This window comes from Diceros bicornis, chromosome 6, assembly GCF_020826845.1.
Source record: "Diceros bicornis minor isolate mBicDic1 chromosome 6, mDicBic1.mat.cur, whole genome shotgun sequence".
Classification (NCBI taxonomy): domain Eukaryota; kingdom Metazoa; phylum Chordata; class Mammalia; order Perissodactyla; family Rhinocerotidae; genus Diceros; species Diceros bicornis.
In genome coordinates, this window is record NC_080745.1 from 17,716,700 (window position 1) to 17,744,502 (window position 27,803).

General features: G+C 36.7%; 1 long non-coding RNA gene across 3 annotated transcripts in view; it reads left to right on the forward strand.

Annotated features, from left to right (window-relative positions):
- Positions 1–4,470: 4,470 nt before the first annotated feature.
- LOC131406994 (uncharacterized) overlaps positions 4,471–27,803 on the forward strand; it is a 44,272-nt gene continuing 20,939 nt past the window's right edge. For all 3 annotated transcript variants that reach the window (XR_009220423.1, XR_009220424.1, XR_009220425.1), the window contains exons 1-2: positions 4,471–5,025; positions 25,610–25,723. This is a non-coding gene — a long non-coding RNA (uncharacterized LOC131406994). The remainder of the gene's footprint in view (positions 5,026–25,609; positions 25,724–27,803) is intronic.

A 27,803-nucleotide genomic window follows, 5' to 3' on the forward strand; every position in this document is an offset into this window, starting at 1 on the left:
AGAATCAGTAAATCTCCCAATCTTTGCTGAGGGTCTTGTGTTTATGTCAAGGGATGTTTTCAGTGCTCAGTAAGGCAGTTAACAGTTCTGCCTTTGCCTTCACTTTATGCTTATGTAGAGCTTCCAAGTCAGCTAGATGTGAGAACTTGGGGCTCTCTTAAGTCTTTTCTGGGAAAGTGTGCATATGTACAGACTTTTAGATTCCCAGAATATGTCATAACTTTTCAAACACCTTATGGATGTCTCATTCCTCAGCTTTTCTTTTTAATCTCTTTGGTTAGTGTGCTGTTTGCATCAACTCTCATCTTCCATTACATCAAGTAGTGTGAGGTTAAATCACTTGCCTGTAATTGCTTTTGACAAACGTCCCCTAGGTGACTAATTTTTGCTCTGGATGAGCACGAAATTTTGTCAAATATAGACAACCTTGGAAGTAAGGTCTTCCAGGGAACTACCAGCGGGTCTAATAATGACAATTCTTTGGGAATGGGGCTGTGAAAGTGACCCAGTCTTGTTCTGCTCCCTCCAGTGGCTGCCAGGCTGCATCAGGGCTGTGGGCTGTTATTTATCGTGGTTGCCACAGAGCTGGAAAGTGGGGGATGGGACCATGGCAAGCTAAAATGCCACAAAACTTACTGTTCTTATTGAGATTCAACTGCTTTTCTTGAATAAATGCTGCCTGGGTTACTGTAAACCTTTGGTTGATTTTCAGAGCTCTGAAAATGATAATTTTGACATTTTTAAAAATATCTGTTATGAAGGAGCTCATTTTCAGAGGTCTTTACTTTGCCATTTTTGCTGATGTCTCTATCACCGGTTTTTGGTGATAGAACTTGAGATGTGGAGAATTATTTATGCTGAGGTGGCCTTACTGAAACAGGCAAACAGTTAGCCACTAATGATTAAGCAGCTAGTAACTATGGGGGATCAGAATTGGCTACCACAAAACATGTCTCTGCCTAAAAGACACTTTGACCCCCACCCCCACTAACTGACCAAAAGAGTTTGGGATGGGAGGCCTGCCCCCAGAACAGGCCATCACCATAGACATCTCTGGGTATCTGGGAGGGTCCTTGCTAAGCCCATTCTTAGTTCTGGTTACCCTGTGTAAGAGACATTTACATTTGTAAAGGAAATCTCCATTTGTAAAGGTATCTTCTTCCCTGTACCAGGAAGAAGGGGAGGATGGCCTTACCTAGAAACTTATCAGAACGGAAGGTGAGGACTTAAATCTGCAGGATAACTTAACCATTATTAACTGTGCTGTTTAGGCAATATGCTATCTGACTCCCACTAGGTTCCTATAGACAACATCTCCCTGGAGCCTAGGTCACCATGGTAATGGGTGTTTGAGCTATTTTTTTTCAGGAATTGGAACCCCTTGTCCACTTCAGGCCAGTTGAGACCACCAACCCATCAACTGGGCCCATGCAGACCTATGTGTGATAAGCAACATTTTGACATCAAGAGATTAAAATTCTACCCTCAAGGCTTGCTAACGCCCCCATTCTATGAACATGCATCCTACGCAGAGGCATGAAGCCTGACTACGCTTGTGCAGATCATCAATTACCTCATCTCTCCTCACCTCCAATCATTTCAGACCACCTTGCCCCCTTCCCCATAAATATCCCTGAGTCCCTATTATCGGGGAAGCAGATTTGATATTCATTCTCTCGTTTCCTCACTTGGTTGCCTTGTAATTAGTAAACCCTCTCTCTCTGCTTCAATCTTGTCATCTCAGTGTTTGACGTTCTGGGCGGTGGGCAAAAACGGACCTGGTGCAGTAACCTTGCCTATGAAGGCCTACCTCACTCAATAAGGCCCATAATCAGCCAACTTTGTCATTTGATGTGGCTTAATATAATAGGGAATATACTCCAGTCTGCATTTTTTATTATTGTACCTGCTCTAATCCATGCACACAATTGTATATCCTCCCCTGACTGGATGATATGGAACAATTACTTTCATATCAGGATATGATTTAGCATGTACCATTCTGCCTAGAGGTTTGAGAAATATATTCCTTATTCTCTCCAGGCCTAGAAAACTCAACTTCCTCCCCAACTGGTCTAGGGTGTATGCAAATACAGTTATGCACTGCGTAACAACATTTTGGTCAATAATGGACCAAATATACGACAGTGGACCCATAAGATTAGTATCATATAGCCTAGGTGTACAGCAGGCTATACCATCTAGGTTTGTGTCAGTACACTCTATGATATTCACACAATGACAAAATCACCCAACAATCCATTTGTCAGAACATATCCCTATCGTTAAGTGATGCATGACTGTAGTAATAAAAAATATTTCAATTAAAAAAGTCTCTGGAGATCTTTTCTCTGTTCAAGAGTTAATTCTGTTAGAAGAAAATAACGAGCTGTTAGCTTTATCCTTGGTACGAAAAAATTAGCACATTTTTCTCTTATAGGTATATTAACCTAATGAAGACTACTGCCCGACAAGCTATGAGAGGAAAATGATTAATGTGGTACAGCCACGATTACTTGCTCTAAATGGGGCCATATATAATGGACTCCCTCCAGGGCCAACATTAATAATAGCGTTAATTTTTGCTACATTCTAGATTTTCTGATCTCTGATTGCTAGCCATACTTGTTCAGCTCACAAGACCTGGGTGATTATTTTGCCCTCACAAGGTGCAGGGCCATAGTGTTCCTTATAGGGCCTGTGGGTGGAAAAGGATAACTGTTGATGTCATGCCCCAAAATTTCCACCAGGGGGGGTCTATCCAAACCATGCTCAGGTAACTTATGTTGATGGCTTTTTGCTTCTCTATTTGCTTTTGTGGTTGTGCTTCTGGTATTACCTCTAACCATAATTAGCAGTAACCACTTTCCTTAGTCACGCAAAAAGCTTATATCAACTTATGCCTTCCGTGCTCAGGGTTTTCATGAGCTGCCTGTGCTACAAATTACGACTGTTCTCCCTGTCAGTGTAAACTTCTATGACCAGCCAAGCATAAAATTTGCAGGTTTGTATCCTGGCTTGATTAGCGCCACTACTAGTGGCTTATAACTAGATCAATGCTCTGGCACCCTCTCCTGTGTTTCTGTTTTCTTCATGTGCTCTTTGTATGAGTTCAATATACCCTAGAAACAAACCAGGAAGCCTGAGGCACCAGCAGACTGGAAGATCCATAAACCTTGCATTCTGAATTCCTGTCACCTCTCCTGAATCTTCCTTCCCTGTAAGATAAAGGATTGTTTGCTGGACTGAATCTGCCTGAATCTTTGACACTGTGTTAGGCTGCCTGTGAAAGCCTCCCCCAGCAAGACCAGTGGTGTTCCTTGGTACCTGCCCAGGTATTCAGTGAGTTCTTCCTACAACAGGTTGTCGTATCTGCTCCTCCAACTTTCAGAGTTGGAGGGAGTTTACAAACACGTTTGCTAAGCCAAATTTAACATCTCAGTCCTCATCAATAGCTCCCTGGTAGGACTGGGACTTTGGTTTGAATCAGTGGGATGGAATTTCGGGTAAGCTTATTTCACATTCTGCCATTATGGGAATCAGGAGTATTCTGATCCCTATGAATCCGTTACCAGGTAGTAATGATACACTCCTTTTAATTGTTTTTCTATTACCAGTAGTGTGGCAAAGGTAATAAACCTATTAACAAGGCCGAGCCATAACCATGCTGAGCTCTAACAGATAACATCTGCCTGCAGGCAGAAATCTGGCTGTAATCCTATATTTGAGGTGACATTACCTGAGACCAGCAACTGGCTCAGCCATTATGTAAGGCCCAGTCCTTATTTCTTGGCTTTTATGGCATTGATGATTCAGGCATCAATTCAGCACCTCAGGGGAAACTGGCTTGACTCAGGAAGGCTTCTGCATCATCTGAACAGAGGGCATTTGTGGCATTGTATATGCCGGAAACTAGGATGACAGTATCTGTATTTGTTTGCCAGGGCTGCCGTAACAAAGTACCAGACACTGAGTGGCTTAAACAACAGAAATTTATTTTTGCACAATTCTCGAGGTTAAAAGTCCAAGATCAAGGCATTGGCAGGATTGGTTTCTTCTGAAGCCTCTCTCCTTGGCTTGTAGATGGCTGTCTCCTCTCTGTGTCTTCACGTCGTCTTCCTTGTGTACAAATCTGTATTCAAATTTCCTCTTCTTATAAGGACTCCTGTCAGACTGGATTAGGGCCCACCATAATGACCTCATTTTACTTTAATTACCTCTGTAAAGACCCTAAGTCCAAATACAGTCACATTCTGAGGTGCTGGGGAATAGGACTTCAACTTATAAACTTGGGGGGGATACAATCCGGCGCATAACAGTAGCGCTGCTGAAAAATTATGTTAACCCAGATCTATTATATTCCTTGAGTGAATCCTTACCTGACCATTATCAGGAAATGTGAATATCCATTCTAATTTTCAATAAGGCTACCTATAGGAAGTCATTTGTGTGTAGGTTTGGAGTGTTGATTTTGAACCTATTGTCTAAGTCATTGTCACATGCAATGTGTTTGAAATTGGCTTCTCCAAAACAATACGCCATATTCTAAATTGACTAAGTTGCTAATCAGCTAACTCATTGGAAACCTGTTGTGTGCATGTCTGCTCTGGGTGTGGCTTGTGATCTCCCAGATAGCTGTCCAGCCCTGTGAACCAAGGGGAACTCACATAGCTAGCTCTCCTCCTTTGGAAGTCTATCCTGAAGACCTCAAGTGACCTTATCTGTATTAAAAGTTTTATTTTAGAATGAGCTTCTACTACTTGTGTAATAATAAAAGTCATTATTTTTTTACTATCTGGGCAATAATTAATTATATGAGGATATCCACAGGAATTTAAGGTCAAGCAAGGCCAACAGCTACACAATGTGCCAAGAAAGACCTTAATGCATGAAGCAGCTCCATGAGTGGTACTCTTCTCTGTCAGATTGCTCCTCGGAATGGGAACTAACATGCACGTGGCTGGCCTGATCCCCAAGTGTGGGAGAAGGTAACAGTGTCTCCCGGTGGAGTGAACAATACGTGGAGTAAGTAGTAAGCAATTTTCATCTGAAAAATCTTGACTTAGTGATCAAACTTTATGCATACAATGTATCAAACAGAGCTGTGCCCTTTCGCTTCATTGTTTCACACTGCTCATTCTGCACCTTCATAGCATTCTTTACTGGGGGAGCAGAGATGGGCCCTGCTGTGTTCTCCCCATTCTCCTCCCACCTCCTCCTCAGGAGGACAAGCAATGACCTGTATCAGCAGGACTGAGCTCTCTCAGAAGGTTTTTTTTTTTTAAATTAATAACTGTGTTGAACTGTAGATGATGTCACTCTCTTCAATAAGGCTTTTTAACCAGAGAAGAAAGTTATCAACTAGTCTGGTGCCCCTGTCCTTTCCCAGCTTCCCTCTAAGCATGTAAAGTGGCACAGGGCAGGTCCGTCCCTTGGATCACAACCCATGATCTGTCCAGTTATGTCCAGCTGTGCCTAGTTATAGACATAATCTGGTTTTATGTCTGAATGAGCCCCAAATTCTGATTATAGTATAATCATTTTGTTTTTGGATACAATGAAAAGAAAACCTAATAATTTGGTAGTTTGCTCCTCAATATTCTGATATATAGGTGTATATATACAGAAAACCACTTATTTTCAACTATCCATTCTTGTTTTATTGGCTCATATGAGTGAATAATAAATGATAGAACTTTATGATTTGTTTCACTCTATGTGAATGCATTATGGATCGTTACGTATTTTAGGATAATAATTAATGGCAGTGATATCCTGCAAAACATGTCAATAAAGTATTTCCATTTAGGGAAAAGAAATATAATGCACGGAGGAGACAGAAAGAAAAGGACAAGTATTTAAGAATCCTTGAAAGCAGATCTTAACAGATCTAATAATATATAATGTGCTATTTGAATTTCAACTTCTAAACTTTTGGTGCTGAACATCTGGAATAATTTCATAAAATCTTGGCTTTCTTTCAGCTCTCTACCATCCTGAGAATAGTGTAAGTGAACTAATAACTCTCACAGATCAAATGGTTTTGCATATGGTCGGACACGATGGTTATACAAATAAACCTTGACATGAATGAGTCTGTTGTCAACTCAGTGTAAGTGAACATCTGTTGATCGTGTAGGATGTTAATAAAACACATTTAGGATGACTGGCTCACTCAGAACATTGGCAAAAAATGTGATAGAACCCTTAAACTCTGGGCAACTGGCACTAATTTGTCTAACAAGGGAAATTAATCATTGTAGTATTTTCTACTTCCGTACTCCTGTTAATATTTACTTAGGGCTTACCAAAAGCCTTCTACTAAGTGCCACGAGTTTAGGTCATTTTTAAGGGCATATATAAGATAGAGCACCTTTCTTCCAGAAATTTTAGAATCTTTTTTAGATGAGAACTAGAGCTACAGAAGAATTGGACATATTTACACAGGAAATATTGACAGAGATAGGCATGCATGCTTTTGTTTGAAGGGAAGCCCCCTGAGAAGTGAGATGGGATAGAAAACCTGAAATTAGGTTTTGAGGAATTGAAAGAATAGATTGCAAAAGATGAAAGGAAGCCTTTCTCTGCAGCAGTGGTGGTGTGGCTTGAGCGTAAGCTTGGTTAAATAGCAATTAGGACATAAATAAGTTTGTAAAAAAATTATCGAAAGTCTACAGAATAGGACAACCAGGAGGTCAGCTTTAGAAGTGTTACTGTGATAGAAAGAGCAAGGAGAAGTTAATGATGAATTTTAAAATTATGGTTACTATATGGTGAGTTATTGATCCAATGCCTAATCTAAACAATCACCTCTAATATGAAGAACAAGGTGTTAGCAAATCTGTATGACGTTTCACAAAAGATAAGAACTTTCTGGCTAGTATTCATTCATTCACTATCGATTACCTACTATGTATAAAATATCATGTTATGAACATACGGAAAAGGCATGGATCTTGATATAAACAAAATCAACAAGAGTATTAAGACAAGCATGTAATATCTATAATGAAAGTAGTCTGCTTTGAGGTTCATAACAGTAATAAATGCTCTGGGAGTTAAATTAGGGAGAGATTAATTCCAAAATGGGGCAAGATAGCTCTCTATGTCACTAAGACATAGAACAGAAGAAATTCTGCCATCTGTTTAATGATACTTAAAATACGATATAAAAGGGACTTAGAATCCTGGATCCAGCATCCGCTTGTTGTGTGACTTCAAGTAAGTTATTTAACATTTTTAAGTATCAGTTTCTTCATCTGCAAAATAAGAATATTAATACTAATTTTCTTCTGTGAGAGTAAACAAATAACTCATAAAAATCACAGCTCAGTGAATGGCACTTGTGAGCACCCATTAATGGCTGATTTTTCAGTGTTTTTATTTTATGCATTAACCAAACAAGGGAATAAGATTGCTTTTTCTGCTTCCCTTGGAATTATTTTCATAGAAATTATAAAGTTAAAATTTTAAGGGTTAGAATGAAAATTATATTTACAGAGATATTTGAATTCTAGACCTAAATGATACTGAACAAGTTTCCTTATGAAGACTGCAGTCAGAACATACAATATCATAAGCTTTACTATAATGCCCATCATACATCACCAGTACCTCAGGTATTTATTGCTTAGAGTGGGCACTGAGTTGGTATTTGTTGAAGGATTTAATTTGCAAAAGTAAAATACAAGATAGGATGGTAGAAAATCCACTTAAAATACAGAGGACCAAGAACCAAATATTCATGAGTGTAGGTTTTCCAGCACTCAAATTCTTTTCATTAGATATGACAGTCAAACTCTATGTCTGCCAAATGGGGCTCCCCAATTAAAATTCACTGTGTTTTCATATGTTTGGGGTTTACTTGATGAATGGAAAGAAAAAAAAAAATTAAAATTTTTTGGTATTATATTCATTTGCCTTTTCCTCCAGAGTTTGCATATAACTATCTTTTGTAGACTGTCATGAGAAACATTTTGTAGGGTCCTCTTCAGAACGTAAAACAAAAAAGTTACAACTACCAGTTATAATAGGGGAGCTCTACAATCATGTGATATTATAATAAGCGTGCAAGGAGAAACCATGATAAAAGGACATAATTCTCAATCATCAATGTGGAGAATTCAGGAAAAAGTGAAAATCTTGCTTTTTGCATTTTAATATATAAGCATTTGAAAGTGATATTTTTCACCCAGGAATTTCTGACCTTAAACTTCAGTTTTAATTTCTTTTTCTTTTTTTTTTTATTACTTTTCCTTTTTTTTTTTTTTTCTGTGAGGAAAATCAGCCTTGAGCTAACATCTATTGCCAATCCTCCTCTTTTTTGCTGAGAAAGATTGGCCCTGGGCTAAGATCCGTGCCCATCTTCCTCTACTTTATATGGGACGCTGCCACAGTATGGCATGATAAGTGGTGCTTAGGTCTGTGCCTGGGATGCGAACCCGTGAACCCTGGGCCGCCAGAGTGGAGTGCACAAACTTAACCACTACACCACCGGGCTGGACCCCAGTTTTAACTTTTGAGAATGCAAATTATGAATCATTGAGAAGAAACGTAAAAGGTGAGCCTTAACTATTTATCAGCAAAGCAGAAGAACACCAATGACTTCTTTCCTTGCCCCTTCCCGAAAAAGACAGATTTGTCATTCTTCTTTCCAACGCCTTTGTTCTCCATAGCTGTACAAAATTCTACCTCTAGTGGCTGAGTAGCCTTTCCTACAGACCAAAAGAATATGTCTGACAGTTGGCCAGGCTACTTTTTTCTAAACCTAATGCTAAGATGAATGTCACCATCCTAACAACTTCTGCCAAATCTGGCTCCATTGCCTCCTCAGTGGTCTTGATATCCAGTGGTCAAAATCCTGCTATGGGGGAACAATCCCCAGGGGGAAGGTAGATGCCAAAGAAATGAATCATGGGAAGATACAAGAGATTCTTCTTCACTGCGGGTCACCTGCTTAGAAAGAAGGATATTTTATGCTCTAGCACTGCTTCATCGTCAATTGATGGAAAGTGTTTTTCTCTAAGTCCTGGCAGCATTTCTTTTCTTATCTAATCAGTGCTCAAAGGACCAGTTCCATAAAAAATGGAATTGGTTTTGGTGACCACATTGAAGTAATTCTGCCAATTTTTTCTTGCATTGCTGAAGCTTGCAGTCGTTATGTACATATGCCTTTCACCATGAATGAAGCCGTCTTTGTTCCTTCGTAAGCTTTTTCGCATTGGCTGTGCTATTGTGACCACAGTCACATGAATTGACCTAAGCCTTTATCTTCGGAGACTTTGATAAAGTTAATCTCTTATACAAACTGGACATGAGCCAGTATTCATAAGTCTCTACAGCAGAACAGCCTGTTATGACAAAGCACACAGCGATATTTTCAGCCAATTGATCACAAAGCATATGGATATTTTCCCCTTCTTGGGAGAAGTTTATGAGGATGGCAAAGTGTTCATTTGGAACATTTTATATTTGGTCCATAATGCTCTTTTCCATGCCTTGGAGGTTTGGTTGTGGCAATCGATATTATCCACATATTACAAAACTCAGGAAAATTGAGACAACATTTTTAAGTATTATATTTCAGGCACTGGGTTAACTACCTGGAGATATAAAGAGGAGTAGGGTGTAGGGAAAATGTATGATTCTAGGATTTCCTAATAAGTTTATCAGTATGAACAATGATAAGTTAGAGGTTTTAAATATGCACTTCTAATACTTTTTAACAATTGCATTTATCATATGTGGTCAAATTATGCTCACTTTCTTTTTATTCCCAGATGGGGCCTATGTCAGTTTTTCTGTATAGAAATATATATTGTCTTTTTTTCCCTGTATCTTGCAAGCACTATTATCTTTCATGCTAAGATACTCAAATTTTCAGACATTCAGTACTTCAAGAATTACCAAATATAGCAACTAATGCCTTTTGTTCTTAACTTTGTGGTTAATTCCACTTATTTCAATATACGATGAACTACCATAGTCCATAACTTTTAGAAATGTCTCTAGAAACAATATTTTCACTTGATCACTGTAGGAGGAAATACTGATGATATGTGTCCTTCCTATTGTTTTTGTGGTAAGTCATCAGTGAAAAAAACAGAATGATGAAGTAAAAAGGGTGAGTGTTAAAAACTTTTTTTACGTCCTGTTAAAATTGACTTGAGCCGAATTGCCAAGCTTGAAGTATTGAAAAGTTGGCACTGCATATATTTTTATATAGTTTGTAGTCTTTGCAAATCCCTTAGCTGATTGGACTGACAGCTAATCTCTAATATTTGAATGAAATCGTGAGACATATCACTGTGTAGTGAAAGAGTTCTGGATTTGCAGTTATATATGAAACTGTTTTATCCTCAATTTGAAGCTGACATACACATTCGCTGGGTAGAAGCTTTCCTTATATTTAGGATTTCATATTTGGGGAAGGAATTATAAAAATATTAGCAGGATATTTCAAACATTTGTGAACATATTATCTTATGTGTATAGATTAAGATGCTTTCCTTATAAATTTCTCAGTTTTCATGGCAATCAGTTGCTTTTTAAAATTTTATAGCCACAGCTTGCACCAATAGCATTAGCCTCCTTTTTGTTTCTTGCATTGTTGGGTGTAAGGGAGTGGTGCAAGATATCTGGGCAAAACCGTAAAAGACAGCCTACACATCCACCTTGCCTAAAACAACTCAGAGTTTGTGTTTCAAGGATGGGGAGCTAGTAGCATGATCATAGTTTGTAAAAGTTATGTCTATCCTCCAGTGATGGAAACTTCGTAGTAGGGAAAGAACAGTATTACAGGATCTGGACTTGAAGCTGTTTTTCTTGCCATTTGCAATGTGCTTGAATCTCATTGAATCTCATCTCTAAAGGGAATAAAATAATATCTTTCTCTAAGGCCTATTGAAAGAAATAGGTGATGTGATATATTTGAAAGTATTTAAATATTAGGAAGTATTAACATATCTATGCCTTTAAGTAGGTGAGTATTTGGCTCTGGTTTTGAGAATATGATTTATTATTCTGTGTTCACTCTAGGAAAACTTGGATGAACAATATCACTGGATGTGATTTCTTGATTGTGTGTGGCTTATATTTTCATGATATGTGGCAATCTTTTGACTAGTAGAAAACAGTTTCTACAGTGTACTGGAGGCACTACAAGTACAAAGTATAACAAAAGCACTGTGGGTATTTGAGTAATTTTCCTGTTTAAACATATCATTTCTGATTTATGAGTGTTGATTTCAGTGTGTTTAATTTAGAAATTATGAAATTTGCCAAGAATAGCTCGAATAAGGCAGCTTGACATGTGTAGCTAAGAGTCCTATTGATGACTCTCTGACACCAGTTATGCAACACCTATATGGGACTTAAATCTGTGCCTGAGTTCATCTCAGTTTCCCCTGTGGTCATGTCACTGATCCTGTCTCACTATAATGTTGTTAAAACCTAGGAAATAATATTTTAAATAACAGTTTCTGTGGTCAAATTATAGGATCTAAAAGCTACTTTTAAATTTCAACATCAGTGAACTTTCATTGTGAATGAAAAATCTCAGTGTTAAGAAATAATCTTGCAAAAGGGACGGTGAAGTCAATCTGGAGAAGTGCTGATGATGTATCTTGTAACGGAGGTGCCAAAGCAGATGACTGGTTTGGATGTATAGGAAATCCATGGTTTTCAGTACAAAATTTGGCATAGCCTGGCTCATTAGTCACTGAGCATCTCTTTTCATAAATAGGAAATTGAGGCGACTGTTCCAATGTGCTAGACGGAGTCTGTAAAATAATCAGGTTTCTATTTCTTGTCACTCTCCCTTCCAACGTCCCTTGCTCTTCCTAAAAAATCAGAACGCTGGCATGTGATCAGAAATACAGGAAAGATCATACTGAATACCCAAAATATATAAAGCCGTGATTCCAGGAGGTATATCCCAGCCTTTTTCATTATTGGCAAATTTACAACCAGATGCTTATAGCAGATTGACTTGTAAAGTTAATGAGACTTAGCAGCTGCCCAGTGTCATTTTGCAGCAATGCCATGGAAAGATATTCCCTTAGCCAGCTTGAGATGACGTTGATCAAATTCAATCTTTTTGCCCCCCTTTTTTTTAACTTTGGCTAAAAGGAAAAGAAAAGCAGAGGATCTCCCTGAAGTATAAGGAAATGGCTATTGAAGGGTTATTTTTTTCCTGTCAGTTTGTAAGCAAGTCAATAGAGCACTCCAGTCCCGCTGAGAGGGAGATGTTTTGGGTAGACAAACACCAAGAAACATTTAATATTGGAGTAGAATCTCATTAATTTATTATTCAATAAAACATGGTCAAAATGTGTGAAATGAAAAATGAAATCCTGTATTGCACTATTTGAATTAAATCACCTTGCAGCCCTCAATATACTTGCAAGGCAGGATCACAATAACACGGTTGAAACAAATAAGGTGGCTCTTGGAAAAATCTCTTTCAGTTGTCATAGTCCGTTCAGACTGCTATAACCAAATACCGTAGACTGGGTGGCTTATAAACAACGGAAATTTATTTCTCATAGTTCTGGAGGCTGGCAAGTCCAAGATCATGGCACTGACAGATTCAGTGTCTGGTGAGGACTTCCTAGTTCACAGATGGCTGTTTTCTCACGGTGTCCTCACATAGTGGAAGGGGCAAGGGAGCTCTCTTGGAGCTCTTCGATAAGGGCACGAATTCCATTCATGAGGGCTCTACTTTTGTGACCCAATCACCTCCCAAAGGCCCCACCTCCTAATACCATCACTTTGGGGGTTATTATTTCAACATGTGAATTTTGGGGGGACACAAACATTCAGACCACAGTAGTTGTATTGATATCATTGGTCTTAGGAAGAAGTTTGGCTGCTTTCTCTAGGTCAGGGGACCCACTGATCAACTAATCATCACCTGTTATAGTCAACATATATCATTTATATTATTTATAGCATTAATAAACTGAAGTTTCCAAAATTTAAATCTTCAGCCCCGACTTTAACCTGATCTTAAGACACCTTTAGCCAATTGCTTATGCAACCTTTCCACTTAATCTTAATTTCAAGTTTATTATGGACAAAAGAGAATTTTTGTTTTGCATCCCTTAATCTTCCTATCTCATAGGAGTTATTCTTTATTCCTCTCTTTCCTTCAGTACTCATATCTAAATCCATCAACAAGCCCTCTATGCTATACTTTTAAAATATATTCCCAATCCAACTCCTTGACATCTCTCTACTGCTATCACATTATTCCAATCCACTCTCATGTCTCACTCAGATGATGGCAATGTCGCTGACCCAAGTCGCCCTTCTGCCTCCACTATGGATCCAATATAGTTCATTCCTCACAAGACAGAGTGATGATTTTAAATCTTAAATTCATTCATGCCATTCACATGCTCAAATCTCCAATGGTTTCTCATCACACTTAGAAAAACAAATATAACCTTCTCCTCGAGACCTCCAGGGCCTTCATGACGGGCTTAAATTTCCAAGCACATTACCCATCACTTCTCTTGTAAATATGCTCCAGCTCATTGGCTTCTTGCTCTTTCTTAAACAAGGCTATATGGTTCATTCTTTCTCACCATTCAGTTCTCTGTTCAGATTTCATCTTCTTAGATAGGCTTCCCTGATCTGCTACCTAAAATAGGTCTTCGTTTGTGTCTGGTGTTCTGAAGTTCCACTACAGTGTATGAGGCATGCACTCTCTATTTTTCCTTCTTTGTGTATATTGTGCTTCCTGCATCTGTGAGTTTATTTCTGTCATTAAAGGGTTTATGTCCTTCATTAAATCTGAAGAATCTTCAGGCATTGTCTTAGTCACTGCAGGCTGCTATAACAAAATACGATAAACTAAGTGGCTTAAACAACCAACATTTATCCCTCAGTTCTGAAGGCTGGGAAGTCTGAGACCAGGGTGCCAGCACAGTCAGGTTTTTGATGAGGGCTCTCTTCCTGGCTTGCAGAAGGCTGCTTTCTTGCTGTCTTACTACATGTCTGGTGAATACCTTTTATCATTCAAACTTAAGTCTAAAATTAAGGCTTTCTGTGAAAAATTTCTTTTCATACATATCTTATTCTTATTTGTTTTCTTTCCTTTCCTTTCTTTACCATTGTCTTTCTTGCCTTGTTCCCTCTCTTCTTTCCTTCCTTCCTTTGTTGGAAACCTGTTATGTACAGTCCAAGTTATCTACTTAATCCTTGGTGTTCTCATAGGCTAAATATATATGTGAGCCTATTAGACTATACATGTTGGGTTTTGTTTGTTGGTTTAGTTTTTGGTCTTTTCCACTATCCAGTAAGCTCTTTATAGCCAGAGATTGTATTGTAGACATCTTTTTATCTTTAATGTCTTGTATATTGCTTAAAACCTAGTAAGCACTCAATTTTAAATCAACAAATGGATGAATTAATATGTTGGGCATACTGTGGAAGATATTGAATGTCATGACAAGGTGAACAGATTTTGTTCTTTCTTGTTTTAGGTCATGATAACTCTGGATTGCAAAATTCAGGGAAGTCAGGAGACAAGGAGAGATGTCTGAGTAGGGCCCTGCCAGGTAGACTTAGATGCTTGCCAAATAGACAAGAAACAGAGAAGGGCATTCCTGGCATAGGAAGCAGCCTGTGCCAAGGTGCAGAGTCAAGAAACAATACAGTGTGTCAGAGAATTCTAAGTAATTTCCACTTCTGGAGCATAAATTGTGAAGTGGATTATGTGGGAGATGAATTGGAGAGGTAGACAGGAGCAGAATAGAAGCAACAGCATTTTAGGCAGAAAGCCTTGTAATTTGAAGCCTTAAAAGCCTGCAGCATCCCTGCAGCATCCCTGCAGCCAGCTCATCTTTAGAGAGATTTCTACATGAATAGGCAATGACCTGCCAAGACAAGCATAGGACCCAACCAGAGGGCAAAACAAAGCAATGTCAGCCAAGCCCCAGCCCGGGCTGAAAAGACTTCATGAATTCTCAGTTAAGAGAGTTTGGCAATAAGCGACAACAACTAGGTGACATACATTTTATTATTAGGTATACATGTTTAACAGTTCAGGAAGTGGATACATAGTTCAAATATAGACGCATTTTAGTTTCCCTCAGTTCATTGCTTGTCATTGCCAGAAGTACATAATAACAATGAATATTGCAGAATTGTTAAAAAAAAAAACAACGCCTGGAATGGGATAGATCTAAGCAGCTCTCCATCACGGCACACACCTGGTTGAGTCTACCAGCTATCAGTGAGTTCATTGGAGAAACTGTTTACCAAGATCTTATGTTAAGGTATCTACCTTAACGGGTAAGCCATAGTGAGGACACAGTTCTTGACCTTGAAGAGCTTACTGAGCTTACAGATGCTGTCTATCCAAGTGGTATCTGAATGGGGATTGTCTCTGGTTTGGGTATCACCTGAGAAGAAGGTGCAAAGTGGTTTAAGTAGTGATTCAGTTTAAAAACAAAGACTTATGTTATAAAAAATGGGACCTGTCATGAATCTTTAAACTATAAAGAGGTATTATTAAGTGACACAAGCAAACAAAAAATAACAGAAAATAATATGACATATCAGTATACTTCACATTGGAATTTTTAACATACTGATAATTTGCCAGTACACCTCAGAAATGTTTACTGTTTTCTAGAGGACTATTACATTACAGATGAAATTGAAGCCACCTAACCAATTTTATCCACGCTTATCCCTTCCTAGATATATAACCAATAAACTAAATTTGTTGTCTATCCTTTCCATTTGTGTTTTCATACCTTTTCTACATATATATGTATCCATAACTAATACATAGTATTTTTGCTGTTTTTAAAATTTACATAAGGGAAGATATATTTTAAGTTACTTTATTTATACTGCTGTTAAGTGGTTCATTTCTAAGTATATCATAATTTAATTACTCAATCCCGTATTGATGAAATTTTAAGTTGCATTTTTCTTTCTTCCTTTCTTCCTTATTTCTTTCCCTCCTTCCTTCCTTCCCAACAGCATTCTAAGGTACATTCTTTTATCTGCCTCTCTGGGTACTCACATGAGTGTTTCTATAGTGTATATACCCAGAAGTGGAACTTCTTGATCTAAGGTGTTCACATTTTTATTAAATTGACCTGATACTTGGAAATTGCTCTCCAAAATGGTTGAACTAATGTACACTACTACCAGAATTATCAGAGCATTCCCATTTTCCCACATAAGCATCAACACTTGATATTATAAGACTTTCAAAATTTATCTCAATTTGTGATGTGTGGAATTGAATCTCTGTTTTAATTTGTCTAAAAAGCTGCTAATACCATGCATAAAAATAGAAAATCTAGATGAAAGGGTAATTTTCAGGGACAAAAAATATGAAAATAAAATTAAATATATAAATTTTGAGGTATAGTTGGTATCTTCAAGTGAAGGTTCCCTACTAGGCAACAGGATCTACAGGTTAGGTGTTCAAGAGAATTTTGGAGTTAAGTCAAACATTGAAAAGTTATAAGCATAGAGATAGTTACTGAAATCCTAGGAAAGAAGTAATTTCTCATGAAAATCATATAGAATGTACCAAAAAGTCTCAGGGAGAGAATCACAGGAAATACCCACTTCTCAAGGGCAAGAAGAATTCCTGGAAAGAAATGGCCTCACCGTCTGGAATGGAGAATTGCATTTCTAGCTATGGGAATTAGCTTACATTAGACAAACCCCTCTACTGAAAACAACTATGAAATCTGGATAAAACACAAAAGCTGTCTGAAGGCATCAGAGATCTACCAAGGCTGCGAGGACTTGAGGGGCCAAGAGCTAAGAGAGGTGAGGAACCTAGATTGGTGTGCCTGACATCCAACAACGCTTTTCCCATTAAAACATATTTCATTTTATAAGTGGCTACCAAATGTCTGAGAAACTGACAAAGAATGAGGCAATTAAGAGGTTGGTAAACTAAACAGAGATTTCTTAAGTCCCATGGGAATAAAGAGATTAAAATATGGAGATAAAACCCCATTTTTTAAATAATCAAACCAGGACTTTATCGTAAGACTTGATCCATCTGAAGGCTTTATTTTAATAATAAGTGCAAAACTGAAAATAAAGTAACCCTCAAACTCAGAAAGAAATTAAAATTATTACTACAACAGTTTGTGCAAAAAGTTGGACATTCAATCACGAATTACCAGACATGTGAAGAGACAAAACTCTAATGACCAAAACTTGGAGAAAGATCACAGATTCAGGTACTGGATTTTTTTAGAGATAGACATTAAAATAACTACAATAACATCTTCAAGAAAATAAAGAACAACATCAAGAATTTCAGCACTGAATAGAATCTATGAAAACAATCAAATAGAAAATCTAGAACTGAGAAATGTGATAACTAAAATTTGCAATTCAACAGACAGGTTAATTAGAAAATTAGACATAGTTGAAAATATGATTAATGAATTGGAAGATAAGTGAGTAGAAAATGTTCAGATAAAAGAGCAAAAAGTAAAAGAATTAAAAAGACAGCAAATATAGAGAAGATAATAAGAGATATACAGGACTTACTGAAAAGGTTACTATAGGTGCAATTGGAGGACCGGAAAGAAAGGAGAGAGAAAGATGAAGTAGAAACAATAATTGGAAAGATAATGACCAAGAATTTCCCCAAAACAGAAGATATACATCAAGCAAAAGAATAAAGAAAGACTTTAAAACCAAATACGATTTTAAAAAGAAAGAAACCACACATAGAAAGATCACAGTTAAACAACTGAAAATGAGAGAGAGAGAGAATCTTAAAAGCAGCCAAAGCAAAAAAAATACATATTTCTTCCTCAAAGGGCAATCAATAAGACTGACACTGGCTTCCTTGTTTCAGTTATCTGTTGACATATTATATAATACTAATCTCATGTATAGTCATTCAGAAAATAGAAAATATGGAAACTAAATCAAATCAAATATGGAAACACTTCCCAGCATTTTATGAGATGAGTATAGCTTTGATATTTAAAACCTGATAAGTACATTATAAGAAACTAAATTATAGCCCAACGTCTCTCATAAACATAAATGCAAAAATCCTATACAAATATTAGCAAAGCAAATCCAGGAACACGTAAAAAGGATAATACATCTATGCAGAAAAGAGTTAACATAGCAGGCCTAAGAATGTTCACCTTTGAAAGATCTGTTTGCAGATTAGGCCTCAGCTGGCATCTGGGACCCTAGATTTCAGGAACCTTTCCATCATTCTGGGATAAGAATGACTTCTTGTGTGTAAACTGCTTGGGCAAAAAATATGGTTTACAATGAACATCTGCTTTCCTTCTGAGAATCTGGCATGTTAGTATATGCTAGGCAGAGGATGCCTATCTGACCAGCCCCTCTGAAGTCCCTGGGCACTGAATTTCTAATGAGTTTCCCAGGTAGATAACATTTCACACGTGTTGTCACATCTCGTTGCTGGAGGCATTACATGTGTGTTTGACTCCACCGGGAGAGGACTCTTAGAAGCTTGCACTTGGTTTCCTCCGAAATTTGCCTCATGTGCCTTTTACTTTTGCTGACTTCTCTTTGTATCCTTCACTGTGATAAATCACACAGCCGTGTGTACAACCATATGCTGAGTAATGTGAGTCGTCTTTTTGAATCATTGAACCTGAGGCTGGTCTTGGGGAATCCCAACACAACATCAAAGTCTAGTTGTATTTTTTTTTCAGAAATGAAGAGTTTCTTTAACATTTGAAAATCAGCCGATGTAGTAATGCACTACATTAAAAGTAAGAAGAAAATTCTGTGATCATTCCAATAGATGTGGGAAAAGTATTTGAACATTTCAACATACAGTCATGATTTTAAAAAATTCTTAGCAAAATAGGAATAGAAGGAAACTTCTTTCTGATAGAAGGTATCATCATGAAACCTACAGAAAATCTCATACTTAATGTTGAAATATTGAAATTTCCTACCCTAAGATAATGAGTGAGACAAGGAGCCCACTGTTGCCAGTTGTTTAGTTCATGTTCGGACAGTAACTCGAGAAAAAATGTATATAAATTGGAAACAAATATATTTGTTATTCATAAGTGAAATGATTGTATATGTAGAAAATAAAAAATAATCAACAGATAATCTATTAGAATATGTAAGTGAATTTAACAAGGTCACTGGATATAAGATCATTATATAAAAATCAATATATTTCTAGATTCCAAGAATAAACATTTAGAAAACAAAGTTTTAAAAACACGATACCATTTCCAATAGCATCAAAAACTAAAATAACCAGGAACAAACCTAACAAAAGATCTTCAAAAGCCTTTTATTAGTTTTCTATTACTGAATCACAAATTACCACAAATGTATCAACTTGAAACAACACAAATTTATTAGCTTACAAGTCTATTGAAAGCGCATACACTTGGCTGATTTCTTTGCTAATGGTCCCAACAAGGCCAAAATCAAGGTGTCAGCCAGGTGGGATTTTTGTCTGGAATTTCTGGGAGAAAATTCACCTCCGAGGTCACTCTTGTTGGCAGAATTCAATTAATTGTGGTTGCTGGACTGAGACTCCTGTTTCATTGCTGGCTGTCAGCCAGGGCTACTCTCAACTTCAGGGACCACACACATGTCTTGCCGCATGGCCCCACTGAAACTGGAAGCCAGCAAGAATGTGTTTAATCCTTCTCATGCTTTGAATCTTTGACTTTCTCCTTCTCTGACTTCCATATTTAAAAGTCTGGTGTCATTAGGTCAGTCTTACGTGGATGATCTCCCTAGTTTAAGGTCAACTGATTTGCAACTTTACTTGCATCTACAAGATCTCTTTTGTCATACAATGGAACATAACCATGGAAGTGATTTTTCATCATATACACGGATTCTGCCTATATTCATGAGGATTGAGATTATACAAGGGTAAAGGCCAATGGATTTTGCCTACCACAGGCTTGCATGAGAAAAACTATAAAACATTTCTTTGAGAAATTAAGATGACAAAAAAAATCAGAGGAATAGACTATGTTCATAAATAGAATCTATATTACAAATATTTTGACTCTTCAAATTGATCTGTAGTTAGTTCAAACACAATTAAAATCACATCACAAAATGGAAAATAAAATTTTGATTTGAAAATTTATTTAGTAAAGAAGTATGAATACATAAGAATAGCCAAAAATTAATCCTGAAAAACAAAGTTGGAGAATGTATACTAAAAAAAACATTACTCATTACAAAGCTATACTAATACAGTGTTGATAGGAAAATAGAACGATGAATATAATGGATGGTTCAACAACAGTTGCACACATATTTTAGACATCTGTCTTATGACAAAGGTGAACTTTGGGGGAGGAAAAAGAACAGGTTTTATAAAATGGTGCAGTGTAAACTAGATAACTATATGACAAAAATAAACGTACAACTACTCTTGACCCCTTCATCACACCATACAAAAAAATCTATTTTAGGTGAGTCGTAGTGTTGGTGAGGATGTGGAACAACATTATTTGTGGAATAAGTTTGTTAAATCACTTTAGAAAATTGTTGGGCAGCGCTTAGTAATGCTGAACATACGCCTAACCTATGATTCCGCAATGCTACTCCTGAGTAAAAGCAAGCAGAAACGTGTGTAAGTGTAAACAATGGACACATACAAACATGTTCACAGAAATATTATCAAAATAGTTCCCAACTGAAAACTACCAAGTAGGCCATCGACATTAGAATGGATAAATAAGGTGTAGTATATCCACAAAATAAAATATTATATCACAGTAAAAATGAAGAAAGATGTGTACACAAAACATGGGGGAATCTCAAACACATAAAATTAAATGAAAAAAGCCCGGTCATTAAAGACTACATACTGTGTAACACTATTCTCATTTTTTTGAGAATATTGAGCTGAAGAAACTTGGCACACGTCCAATCTTCATATTTTCTAATAGGCATGGTGTCATACCACAGGGATTCAGTAGTCAGCAATAAACAGTTGGAGTCAAATCCATGTGTGTTTTTGCTTTTGCCTACTAAGCCTAAGCTATTAATCACTGTACTTCCTCCACAAAGGAAGTGGCAATGAAATAACTATATATTACTCATATAATTATAAAATATAAAAAATGTATATCCATGACATTCCCTGACTCCTCTGATCACAGGGTATACATTACAATAAAAATATGATTTCTCTTTCATAATAAAAAGTTAAATAATGAAAATTAACGTTGCTTGGAGATGTATAAAAGTGTATGAGAAAATGAATTTCTTAGAAATATAGGAGACAATTATATGAGGAGATATATTTTACATAATGGAAAGGAAAGATATTTTCAATCTTTCAACTTTTCTCAAATTCCTTTACATATTTATCACAATCCCAATCAAAATGAGCATAATATTTTTAGAGAATTATTATTAATCTGACACAACACAAAGGTTAGGCTATACGAGACTATGAAAGCATAAAAGACAAATGTGACAGTAAAAGTGGCACAAACATGTATCAGCACATATCAAAGGAACAACAGACAAAATTGAGTGTTGCTGATACAATAAGATTATTGGAGTATATAAAGAGTTTTGAATAAATACAAAGATACAAGCTTCTGGATAGGAGAACCAGTTTAACGTGTAAAATACAGATTTCCCCTGCTTTCCGAAAGTAGAGCGTTCCCGTGAAACCATTGCTAAGCCGACATGGCCTAAAGCCAGGAAGCAACTACCTTAGGACACAGCTTGCTAAGGGATGCACAAAATAAATCGGTATAAAGCCCGCATGCTCACAGACACAGTTCACAGCTGCGGCCGCTTGATGCCGAGATGCTGAGTGTAGTTCCGGGGAAGGAGCTTGGCGGTGCCGCTCGCGCTGCTCTGGGTGCCCGCTGCCTATATAACGGTTCGCTATAAAACAAACGCTGAACGCTGTTTTCGCTTTTTGCAAGAGCGAAAATCCTCTTAGGATTTCTTTGCGTTATCGAAAACAAGAACTAATGTAGGTCTTTCATAAAAGCAAAGTGGCATAAAGTAAACTTTCGAAAAGTGGGGAATACGTGTATAACAAAATCTGAAAACAACCTGGAAATAGGAGTTTGATATGTGAAAAATATGATGAACAAATCGTTTTGGACATAAGAGTTGAAAGGGAATTACAACTATCTAAAATTTCAGTTTTTACAAATATAAAATGGGCACAAATATAGTGCTATCTAATTTTACAAAGAAAATTTGAAAATGTATAAATTATCTTCTATTGTATTGATCTTCGTAAAGAAAGAAACTCTGTATGTATAGTTTTCCAGAAAAAAACCTGTTTTTTTAAAAAAATATAATATGAATTATATGATGATATTGAGGAAATTCAAAACCAATCATATCATAGGATGCTCAAGGTGAATTTTAAGAGAAATATAACATTTTTGGTAATTTAGACTTTCCAGTTTTCTTCTGACCGCTCCCACTAGAGATTACCTGGAGATTAAAAATAAAACTTTTTAAATTTTATTTTTAATCAATTAAGACATGCCAGTATTGTGTAATGGTAAGTGGCCTAGGTTGGAAATCAAGACAGTAAATTGTATATGGTTCTAATAAGTCCTTTAATATCTGTGTTTTGATTTTCTGATCTGTAATTAATAAAGATAGATTTGTGCTTTTCCACTTCTTAAGTACTGATACATTCTAGTCGAGGCAGTTCACCTAAGTCCTTAATTAGATATTAAACACCTGGGAAAATTTGAGCATACTTTGAAGCCTTGCAGGACTTCCTTAGCCTCATTGGAATTTGGTTTGCTTTCAGTAAAATGAAGCAGTTGGACTAAATGATGCTTAAGATTCTTTCCATTTCTAATATGCCCTGTCTCTGTTTTGCTGCTTCTAACTGACAGGTGATTCATGATGTAATCGCTTACATAGTTCTTTGATGTTCCAGGCTCAAAAAGCTATGAAAACATAATGAATATAACATCTTAAAACATTTTTATTTCTTAATGTCTTTCTCTTATCCTTTCCTCAAGTTTGTAGCAAAAGACATTGATTTCTCACTTAGGCAATTCTATCCCTTTTGTATCATACCGCACCAGAAAGGAAATAGCCCTTTCCAAAAGAGATAGACATTGAATAGATCTTCTCTTATTTCCTCTTTTGTCAAGCAATTTAATGATTTATATCATCTTGAAATCTCAGGCATTAAATTATGGATGTGTGAAATAGTGCAGAGAGCACAGAGAAGTTTTAATTTTTATTTTCCCCACAGAGATTGTATTCTTTGCTAATTCCTATATACTTCACAGGTCGTTGCTGCTATTGTAAGTAGTATCTAATTTCAATTGCTCTAAACGTGGGGTGTGGGGAAGATTTGTGAAGGGGTCCTGAATAAGTCACTGTGGCATAAAAATTATTTTGAACTGAAAGCATTTGAGTTTCTGAAAACCCTAGCTGCCCAAGTGAAGACACTCCAAAAAGAACTCAATTGTCATAAATTTCTTCCCCAGAGCAACTTCAATATTCTCTTCTCACAGATGAGAAGTCGGCACCACACCCAAATTGACGTTGTCACACAACTATCATATCTCTCATCTCTTCTTGTAAGGATCCATTTATATTCCCAAAAGTCATCTGTGTTTTCAGAAGTGCCCTTTCTCTCCCCTTCAAATATGTCATTTGTTCTCTCAGAAGTACCCCTCTGCTCCTCCTTATCCCCTATTACGATGGCAGATAAGCCCTAAATTCTAATCTCCTCTTTGAATCACGTTTCTTTGTGACTCTGGTGCACATGTACACAAGTAACTCTATTTTGTTCTGTTGTGAATCTATCTGTTGTTAATTTAATTTGCAGGCCCCCAATAAATAAACCTAAGAGGGTAAAGGAAAGTTTGTTCTCCCCAACACTTGTTACCTGCTGGGTCTCTTGCTTGCTAGGCAATAATTTGGCAGATCTGTAATATCAGTACATTTCTTTGGGAACTTTCAGTTTATTGAGAGAAGAATCCTCAAATCTCAGGTCTTAGAGGCTATCCTGGAGAGGAAGAAGAAGGTGCAAAATGTCTCACATTTCACTACGGTATCTTGCTTTTTTATTTTATTTTCTTGAGGTCATATTGGCGTATAACATTGTGTAAATTTCAGGTGTACATTATTATATATCAGTTTCTGTATAGTCTGCATCGTGTTCACCACGAATAGTCTAGTTCTTATCCGTCAGCATACATGTGTGCCCCTTTACCCCTTTCACCCTCTCCCCACACTCTCCCTCTCTGGTAGCCACTAATATATTCTCCTTATCTATGTGTTTGTTTATCTTCCACATATGGGGTGAAATCACATGGTGTTTGTCTTTCTCTGTCAGAATTATTTCACTTAGCACAATACCCCCAAGATCCATCTATGTTGTTGCAAATGGCACCATTTTGTCCTTTTTTATGGCTGAGTAGTATTCCACTGTTTGCACATATATATATATGACCATATCTTCTTTATCCATTCATCCATTGATGGGCACTTGGGTCACTTCCACATCTTGGCTATTGTGAATAATGCTGCAATGAACACAGGGATGCATATATCTTTTGAATTATTGATTTCATGCTTTTTGGATAAACACCCAGTAGTGGATTTGCTGGATCATATGGTTTTTATATTTTTAATTTTTTGAGAAATTGCCATACTGTTTTCCATGGTGGCTACACCAGTTTGCATTTAGGGCATCTTTCACTTAATCCTGCTGTTTTCATCCCTGTGCTCACCTCCCTCCATCAGGTGCTTTTGATATTACTGAGCACAGAGCTTTTCTGGTCAAATTTCTACAAAAATTAAACATCGGATGGATCTCCTGTGGGAGGCAAGGGTTAGTGGGCTGACACTGCTATTTGTTGGATGCCAGTAGCTTTCCGGTGGCCCAACTTTTCTACCCTGACATTTTCTTTATTTTTGAGGGATTATGCTTTTGTAATTTCTGCAGTAATGATTTTAGCGAGATTTCAGAGGGAAAGGAGATAAATGTATGTGATGATTCCTCCAGGTTTAGCAGTGTTAGCTGTGGTGACCTTGATCAAGTCAGTCAACTCCTCTTCCTTTTTCTTTTTTAAAAGTCAGTGTTATGATTTAGGTAAAATTAGATACTTTAGGGAAAAATTGTGAAAGACTTTGAAATGGATGAAAAGGTTGCTGGGTGTCTTCACGAAGAAACTAGGCACTGAGTTTATGGTTATGTGAAATCTCTGGGCCTTTCATTGTTTTTGAGCTCTTCTGTAAATTGTCAACTACTGATAGCAATACAAATGACTCTTGACCACAGAAATGCAAATTTCCTTGGAGATATGGTTAATGTTGCCCTGTTGATACTGGCCAGATTTACATCTATTAGGGAAATTTATGTCAGCATTTCTCTCTGCCCAAATATGTATCTGCTCTTTGGATTCTCCTTTGAAACCCTTGTAACATCTTACTGGTCCCCACATTAATGAGTTAGTATTTGACATGTGTCCGTTTCAAATTTGTATGAGAGTCATTTTATCTTTTAAAAATTATTCTTTAACAATACAAAGTTTATAACCTGTGAAGTCTTAGAAAAATACTTTTTATTATTATGGTTTTATAGGAGTAAAATTATCATTTTATATTTCAGTTTGCAAAGAGGAAACATCATTTAAGAAATAGTGACTATGGAATGGCTTACATAAATGAAGGTAAAGGAAGATTAAGACAATGTATTGAAGAAGCTTCGTCATGGAGACATTATGTAAGTTTACTCAACTTGGTAACCAGATAGACATCATTTAAAAACGTAAACTTGATAAGTTACTGAGAGAGTGATATTAGAGGCCCAAACAATCTCCTTAAGTCTCACTGTTCTCAAGTGAAAAATAAAGATGACAATAAAAATCACTTCAAAGAGTTGTTGTGAGGGTTAAATAAAATAATCTATGTAAATTACTTAGCAGAGTACCTGTTATAAAGTAAGCATTAAATAACTTATAGCTATAACAGATACCAGATATCTGTGCTCAGAGATATGGGAAATTAATAGAAATATTGCAAGTAACTCCAGTAGATTTTAAAGGTAAAGGATCTGTAATATTTGAAAATTTCTCCTAATACATCATGAAAATATGATTAATGATATCTTTCTGCTTTATCAAAATAATATGACTATTTTGCACCAATAAGAAATTAACTATCAGGTTGAGTTTTTTTTCTTAGAAAGTTAATAATCAGAACAATCATTATTAGTTTAAAAAGTAATTTTTATCTCATATACTTGATATTGATGGTGCTCAGGGCAAGCTACCCCAGGAGGCACCACTCTGGTATGCGGATTATTTCGAGCTGAAAACAATAAGGACTCAGAGAACTCAGGAAGAATATTTGAGTTTCCCCTCCCAAACTGCCTAAAGAATTTAAAACAAAAGATCTCTTTCAAGAAAGATTTATTATCATGATGGCTGTAAAGATAATGTAGGATAGAGGTTACAATAGGAAAGGCATCAAGCCCATTTTATCAAAAACTCTGTCTCTCCCTGACCACATTATCTATAGATAACCCTGAAAAGAATTGTCTTCCTGCCCTCTGAAGTCCCAGACCACTACCCACCCCCAACACGCTCCTAGCCTTTAGCTGCAGTACTTAAGCAAGCAGCTTAGACAGAGGGACGAGTTGCTCATTTCTGAGTTTCTCCCATGTATACATGTTATTAAACTTGGTATTATTTTCTCCTGCTAACCTGTCTTGTTGATTATTTGGCCAGCCATAAGAACCTTAAGGGAAAGGGCAGAGGGAGATTCTCCCTCTTCCTCTGACAATATTGTATGATCATTTCCATGAAAGACTACAATAATTTGCCACTTTTGTGCAAAGCCCTCAGCAATTTTTTCTCATAAAAACTCCTCACATTCTTTCCTCTAAATTTCTACTTTCTTATATGTATTGACCTTAGGTAATGATAATAGCTGTTGCTTATGAGAGGGAAAATGCCGTTAGCCATTCTTCCTTCTCACTGAAAGGGTTTTTGACGCTGCTGCTTCTGCTGATGGAGATAATAGTTGTGAAAATGTTTTAACTAATGAAACATGGTCACAAACATACCACTAAATGTTCTTCTATTGGTTCTGAAAAACAAGTTTCTCTTAATTATTAAAAACTCATTTCTTGTTGTTGATCATTTAAACACTTTACCTTTTCTCCTTCTTTTGCTAAAAATGTCTGATTGCTTTTACTATAATTAATGTTTTAAAAGAGGGTCAGAAAGACTCTACGGAGAAGAGGAGAGGAATGGAAAGGATAGAGATTTGTTAAATTTTTACTTTTTCCCTTCTTGATAAACGGCTTGTTTTGGAGGGAGGTTGTAACAAGGAATGTTATGGGTTACTACTTATGATTTCAATTGTTTGTATTTCACTGGCTGTTCCCATTGTCATAAATAAGACAAAATGGACCATTTTTCCTCTGTCCTGATGTCATGCATTCTGAAAAACAAAAAACAAAAAAAGTGAAGGACAATACAAGGGGACAATGAAAATGCTAGCATTATCTATAACAATGGTTTTACTTAGGGTAATTACCAAAATAATTTTTCCCTGAATGGTTCTTGAAGGATTGAAGAGAAGCTAGGCTGGCTAGGGACACAAATAAAATATAAGGTTTGATATTCAAAAAGGAAAGGAGACTAACTTTTTTAAATGACTACTGTGAGAGACACATTGTCACCAAGTTATCTCATTCACTGTTCACAATAAAAACTATGCTCCATCCTACCCCACTCGATTTTTCTTTTTTGAGGAGGAGACTGAGACAGAGTATTTAAAAGGGTTGCTTCAGCTGA